The sequence below is a fragment of the Odontomachus brunneus genome, unplaced genomic scaffold, assembly GCF_010583005.1.
Source record: "Odontomachus brunneus isolate Ranch 3 - 2012 unplaced genomic scaffold, Obru_v1 Obru_scaffold_175, whole genome shotgun sequence".
Lineage (NCBI taxonomy): Eukaryota > Metazoa > Arthropoda > Insecta > Hymenoptera > Formicidae > Odontomachus > Odontomachus brunneus.
Window position 1 is genome coordinate 508770 of NW_022639625.1, and position 7496 is coordinate 516265.

At 39.3% G+C, this 7496-nt stretch overlaps 1 long non-coding RNA gene across 3 annotated transcripts in view; it reads left to right on the forward strand.

The window, feature by feature from the left end:
- The window catches only part of LOC116851424, an 11079-nt gene extending 3824 nt beyond the window's left edge, over positions 1–7255 (forward strand). For all 3 annotated transcript variants that reach the window (XR_004379583.1, XR_004379584.1, XR_004379582.1), the window contains exons 3-4: positions 5690–5764; positions 6227–7255. This is a non-coding gene — a long non-coding RNA (uncharacterized LOC116851424). The remainder of the gene's footprint in view (positions 1–5689; positions 5765–6226) is intronic.
- Positions 7256–7496: the final 241 nt, after the last annotated feature.

Consider the following 7496-nt stretch of genomic DNA (forward strand, 5'->3'; position numbering starts at 1 on the left):
GAACTTAGCGCACCTTTTTTTAAAAGTCTATTTTTTTGTATTTAATGACCGGAACTATTTAAAATTGTTGCATAGAGCTCTAGAACTTTTCAAGAGAGTATCAGAACTCTAAAAAAAATGTCACATTTTTAAATATGGTGTGCCAAGTTCACACAAGTCTAATTTTATTTATCTTTTGTGGTTTGATACAAAATATCCCAAAAGATGATTATTCATACAAACAAATTAAATATTACAAATCAAAATAAATTTTAACGCTTCTACGTGGTATCTCATTTTAATAACGTTATAAAATATTTCATAAACAACGTATTTTAAGAAAAAAATATTTTAAATAAAGTTCCTCGATTTCGGCAAATAAGATGGTGACTTTTATTTGACATGAGACGCCCCATTGAGATTTTTCCAAGGCTGATAGGAAATCTGATGATTCAACAGAAATCACCACACATCGTATTTACCCATCGAAATCAAGAAACATTTTTTCTTAAAACATATTGTTTGTGAAAAAAATATAATGTTATTAAAACGAGACATCTCGTATGTAAAAGCTGAAATTAATTTTGAGATAATTTTTTTTGCATAGATGATCATGGGATGCTGTATCAAGCCACAAAAGATAAACAAAATTAATATGTATCATTTGATGAGGATTAGTGTTAGAATGATCCAGATGACCATAAGTGACTCTAATTGCCACTCAGAGGGTTAAAATACAGATAACTCAGAATTCCACTTTTGATATCTTAAACTCAAAAAAATTCGAGAAGTGTAACCGTTTTTATTTTATGTAATTACCAGATAATACGATGATTTTTGAATGACATCAGGAATACAGTTCTCTAATGTTATCGTGGCAGTCAACGTGTAAACACTGAAAGTCGGTCGCGTCGGAATTGCGATAGTTTTAATCACTGAATCGCTATGGAGAGGGTCGAAGTGGAAGCGTCGTTCAGCTGGAGAAACTAGAAAGAAAGAGGGAGAGAAAGAAAGGATGCGTCGTGAAAGGTGATGTCGCGATGTTTTCGAAAAAGAGTAATATCGTTCGCACACAGTTATCGAAATTGCGATATACGACGCGATGGCCGGACATGTCGGTGTCGGGTAATTCTACGTTGCTCGGCATATTCGTCGGACTGTCCGCTCTGTTCTAGATGACAGATATAAGGCTGACATCTTGCCATGCGGAAGCGTACGCGACGCGGCCCGTACTGGTTCGTAGCGAATTTTCGCAATGATAGTCCTCTTGGCCGAGCCGTCTGGTAGTCGGGACGTGCTAGCAAGTATTACGCTTAAGTGCGACAGACGCCGATTAATAATGTCATTAATTAGCGAAGTCTGGAATTCGATGTCGACGCGGACTAAACGCCTGTTTGTGTCAGCTCGTGTTTTCTGAGTTTCGCGTTAAGTAACTTGAATAACTTGTCTCAACGAGCCGACTCGTGTTCCACAGCGTGTTTTTCGACTGGTCCCAAACAGTAACGAACATACATGCAACGCGCAGATCTCTATATATTTATAGAGATAATAAAATACACTGTACTCACCATCGATCTTTTGGTATTATCTTATATATGGAGATATAAAATATTATGTTTTTTTTCATATAAGTTCCTTTCATTTTTACTATGTCCTTAATAGTTCAGAAAGGTTCTTAGTAGATAATAAAGTCTACTTTGCTAAGGAACACAGTAAATTTTAAGTATAAAAACATAGCAGGTGTTTTAATGGCATATTTCAGTTCCTAAAATATAAGTAGCACGTATGAAATGAAAGGACAATGAATTACTGCAGAATATCGATCTGTTTCTCAGTCACGAAATACTATGTTGCAATTTTCACTCTAAAATTCTCTCTGTGTAAATTTAACGGCGTCCACAGAAACTATACTTGAGTACAAGTGACTTGGCTGTCACTCTGCTCTCCAAAGTACAATCAGTGTATTCTTCACTGAAATGCTATACTTGTAACTATGGTTCAGTTATAAGTATAGCACTGCAATCTCGCTGAAATTATCAGTTAACAATAACGACTGTTCTCATTATTAATGCACAAACAGTGTCATCATACGCAAGGCTCATAGAAACCGTTAATGCCATCGCCAAATATGCAGAAAATTAGATTTGACACAGCGCATAACGAATTGGAGTATTACAGATTTTACAGAGAAAACCCATTTTCATTGGCGAAAAATCAGCGAGATATCAAGAATATTTTCACTGAAAATTTGCGAATACTCGCTGATTATCGGTGAAACAATCTTCTTATTAATTCAACCAGAAACATCTCTACTGATTCACTTTAAGAGCGCTTCTCGAGTTACACAAATGTCACCAAGAAATTTAATAGAAAGCACATTCGCGTGATAAATAGTCGCAATACGGAGCACTACGTTGCGAAATACCCGCGGCGTTGTTTCACTCTGATGTCACTCAGGAGCGTCGAAAAATCAAGAGCACGGACTTTTCTCACGAGAGAAAAACAATGAGGTGGCCAAGCGCGATCGTGTGTGCGGCATGAAATTTCTGGCCAAATGAAATCTCTCATAATTCCCGCCGTGCCTCCTCAAGGTGTCTCATAAAATAGCCGTACTATTTTCCTGGCACGGTTTCCCAGAGTCAAGCGTCCGGTGAATCAAACCGTAGGAAGGCCAAGTTTTTGGTTTTTAGTGTAAACAGAGCCCCGCGTGCGTACGTCACGTCGCGCTCGAGGAATTTGCTCGGAGATCTCGCTCGGACAAGCTCGATCTACCTCGGGGAGGACGATTGAAGATCGTCGACGGTCTCGAAGACCTTAACTCTTTCGACACGTCGCGAAGGCGGCAGTTTAAATGACTAATGAATGAAATACGGTGACTGATTAGTAAAATACGCTGATCACATAAATAAAATATGGGGAAGTTTAGAGGAGACTGAGGTTATTTACCTACCGGGATAAATTGTCAAAATCGGTTATTTCTAATATTTTCAAATTACAGAATTAAGTAAGCAAGATTTTTAAACATATCAAAGATGATTTTGAAGTCCCTGCTTGTTTGATCTTGAAGTCTGTTAAAGAGCAGTAGAAATAATCAATTTTGCCAACTTAGCCCGGTAGCCAACTAACACCGGTCTCCCCTATAGTTGGCCTCAATTGCGCGTTGCGAGCGTGTTTTCTCGGTTATTTCGACGAAGATCGTTGGACGATGGAGAGCTATTAACTTTAATCCGAAGGTGATCTGTTTATCTCTCATCTTTAATCGAAGCACTCTGCCAGGAGCAACCGCGTAAACCGCTAATCTTTGATCGCGACCTGCATTTGCGGAGGAAATCTTCTCTTCCTGCGATTACGCTGCCGTGGGGCCATGTGTTTCGGCCACGTGAAGTGACGGAATACGTGACGCGTCGGTGTGAGCGCGCGCGCGTGTGTATCTTCGCCGCGAAAACACCCCGGAGAATTTCGAACCGCAAGTTTCACGACGCGCGATCTTCTTCGTTGCGTCATCGGTCGAGATCACGATGACGAGCGCGGGAAAATCGCGACCGTGTGCAGTCGTGCGGTACAGTCAATGGATGAAAGGTTGCGACAATTTTACCTCGATGAGTTTCGCAACACATCGCGTATTCAGCAGGAGAATTTGCTTCTTTAGTGATTCTCAGAAGGTGCATTCTTCTGGATACGAGACGCATTACAAAACTCGAGAAGCTTGTGTCAAAAGTGTTGCAACCACTCATCCATTAGTAATTTTTTTTCTCTCTCTCTCTCTCTCTCTCTCTCTCTTCTGCTTTATATACATACATTTATATTTTTATTCTTATTTCTTTTTTTTATAATTTCTTTTTCTATTTTTCAATTTTTTAAAAATCTTTATTTTTTTATATTTCTCTATTTTAATTTTTTTTATATTTGTAACTCGCGTAGAGGAGATTCACTTCGTCATGAGTATCAAATTTATTCAAAATCCTAAGTCCTAGAAAATTTAACATTTCAATTAATATTTAATTAAAAGAAAAATTCAGTTTGTTTACTACTTAATCAAACCAGCTTTTTAAGCAGAATAAATTCTTCTTTTTAGTATATGATAATGGGTGTGGAGAACAAAAATTTATATTAACTGTTAAATTTGATTTTAACAAATTAACCAACACGATCTGTTTAAAGGAAACAGAATTTCTGGTGCTAAGAAATTCCATATGCTTCGGCCAAAATACATTGATTTGTTTATCGCAACCGAATTTCATATTAATACAATTAACTTTGTGAGCTCTTCTGACATTTGTAATCAATAGATTTCAAAATTATTATTAAGGAAAATATTCTTCGTAGAAGATAACCATTATCTCAAAAGCAGGAAAGCAAGCTCAGTGACTATTTTTCTTTTAGCAGTAGAATATTTTTCTGTATATATTAATTTATCTTTAATCGTACACACGCGAGAAGAATTGCAGTGTTTGCGCAAGATGTTGTCAATGCAAAGTGTATTGATAATTGGCACGTTGATAATTGACGTGATAATAATTATTCGTCCTGTTAATGCATCGAGTTTCCCTTATTGGGCCGGTGCGGAAACTGCAATCTGCTGACGCGCGTCTTCGCTCGGCGAATCGACCCGCGCATCAATCGTGCGTTCGTTCGAGCGTTCCCGCGAGCCCAGCGGGATGTCGACGGATCGAAATCGAATAGCGGAAGTGACCCGATTAGCGGCGAAACAGAAGAAAATGCGGCCAACACCGCGGTGGGCCGGCGAAGCCAGCCAATCGCGACGGGCAACTGCGAGTGTCGCGTGTCGGAAATAGATCTCGCTCAAACTAAAGGTTGATCCACTGACGCTACTTTATTCATGCGTGCATTACGCACGACTTATCACGGCTGGTTGGCTGTTAGGTAATGAATTACGGCACCCGACGACAGAATCAAGGACTGTCGTAACCGCGCCGAAACTTCAACGCGTCGCTCTGTTTCAATGTTTGTTCTCTCTCTCTCCTCCCCCCTCTCTTATTTGTAACTCTTTCAGCGAATTTCGCTTGACAGAGAATCTTAACGAGCCGAGTCCTTCGATCGAATTCAAGTGAGCCGTGTTTTAATGGGAACGTCGAGACTATTGATTTTGGAATTACAAGTGGCTGTAGATGAAAGCAACTTGTCGTATTACTCGTTTTAAGGATCACAATTGTTTTATGCTTTACCACACTTTATCATGTCACTTTGGAACTTCTGGTTGTGAGATGAGTCGAGATAATTTATTAGGGTTCTCACTTTCATTCGTAAAACGCAGCTTGACAGGCGCCTCGCCTGTTGTCGCGAGGTTTCGCTAAACACCTCGGATGTAGATTCAAACGGACACTTGGCAGCGCACGATTGACGATAATTTTGAAGAAATCCCGCGAAAAATCTCGCCAAAAGTTTTTCCCGCCTCTTCTTGGTGTAGATAACTTACCTACCGTCCGAAAGAGAGAACATCGAGAACCAGTTCCATCGGTCCTCGAGTTTACCTTAGGAACTCGTCAGTATTACGATTGTGCCTTTGAGATGGCGGTACCGCACTGATATAATACATTTTTTCAAATTTACAAGTCGAGAGTGTCTGCGTTTTCAACAGTGAAACCATAATATACCCTTGTTACGTTATGTCTATCGCAATGTTAACGATACAGCAATAATACAGTTATAACAATCAGTTCATATCACTCTTTGTTTACTTCTGTTTCAGAATAATAATGTAACATTGAACACGACGACATGGCATTCAGTTCGCGAATGAGCACAACATCCAAAAGAAAAAAAGGTATCGAATCTTTTGTACTTCTACTACATACGATAAACTATAAATTTTCTCTTTTCTTTATTTAAATATTTCCGCTTAAGTATCTAACATTGATTTGTATCTTAAATTCAGTATTGTGTCGGAATTGAGAATAAAAGTAGTAAGATCAGAATTCGACACTTGTAAATCTATATCGTAGTTACACTAAGAGAAAAATATCTAAAAAAATTTATTTAAATTTCAGTTTTTTTAGTTCAAATAGAATAAACAATTCATAAAGAGCTAAGATTCTTTTAAGGTTTTGAGAAAATGTATATTTTCTCGTCTGAAAAATGTTTCATATTAGTATGAGTGAATATGTTATTAGTATTCATTGAATAAACATTTGCTTTCTTCGATATTTTTTTCTCTCAGTGTAAATAAATCGAGTGAGAGAATGGTAGCGTCGAGGCTTTCAAACGTTTCTGTGATTCGTTCTTGCAGAATTTTCGTTGGAGCTAAGTCGCACCACTATCACCAGCGGGACTGGGATTCAACGGGAAGTAACCAAGGAGGTCGTGCGCTCCACGGGCAAGGTGAGTACTGATTTCGCACTCTGAATAAGAGAAATTCAATTCACTTTGCGTCGTGCGCGAAGAGGAAGAAACAAAGAACGTGAGAGATACCGAGAGGAGACGGTTTCATTGCGCGGATTCAGTTGAGATGACGAGTCAAACGCTCGCGTTTGGATTAGTTTATATGAAAGCGCGGTGATACCGCTTATTTACGGAGACATAGAGAGCGATTTATATCGCGCACGCGATGTTGAATGCGCGGAATTGGAACAAGTGATACGTTTGTGTCACGCCCGAATGAATGATAGCGGCTCTGATGGACTATTGTGTAAAACACCAGACCACCTTTGAACGACTGCCCGAAACACAAACAATAACCGCACGTGTCACCGTTACCGTCGCGTCCGAGAAACTCGAGTGTAAAAACGAATTGTAAAAATATTACATACTCGAGACTCTTTCTTCTGTCTCCAACCTGTCAAGCGCGTGTAATTCAAGTATCCTTGGAAAGGTTACGCGTTTTTTTCTCTTTACATTCTTCCCTCGTCACCGTCTTGTCGGTTTGGTGGAAAAATCTGGGAACCACTGATCGAAACGGTAGCCGAAGGCGAGATGCATGACGGAGGTAGATGGAATACCTGATTCGATGCCAAGAGTCGAAAGTCTACGCACCGTTGTCGAGTGCGTCTTCGTCGTTCACGCAATGTCTTTTCCCTTTCATTTTCTTCTTTCTTTTTTTTACGATTTTCTTTTTTGTCCGTCACCATCTCTCCCTTTTCCCTCCTCTCTCTCTCTCTCTCTCTCTCTCTCTCTCTTTCTCTCTCTCTCTCTCATCGTAAGAGATCAATATGATTGAAGAGAACCGACAAACTCTTCAATTAACAATTGAACTTGGCAAATTTAATTGACGATTGATATGGTAGGTTATAAGTTATTTCGCGTTAGCGTAGAGAGCACTATTTCGGATAGTTTTTTAGGGTTTTCTAAAGAAACATTCGGCTTTGAAAACATCTATTTTCGAAAATTATGTCAGATGTGCTTATTTCGTTCTGTATCGTTTCCGGGGTGACAACGGGTGTTTGTGTGACTCTGCAGCACACCCAGTACCTTGAAAATATTTTTCCAACATCCCAAAATCACCCCCATAACGTCAGAACCGTCATAGTAGCACATACGGATTCTCGCACATGCACAGTGGT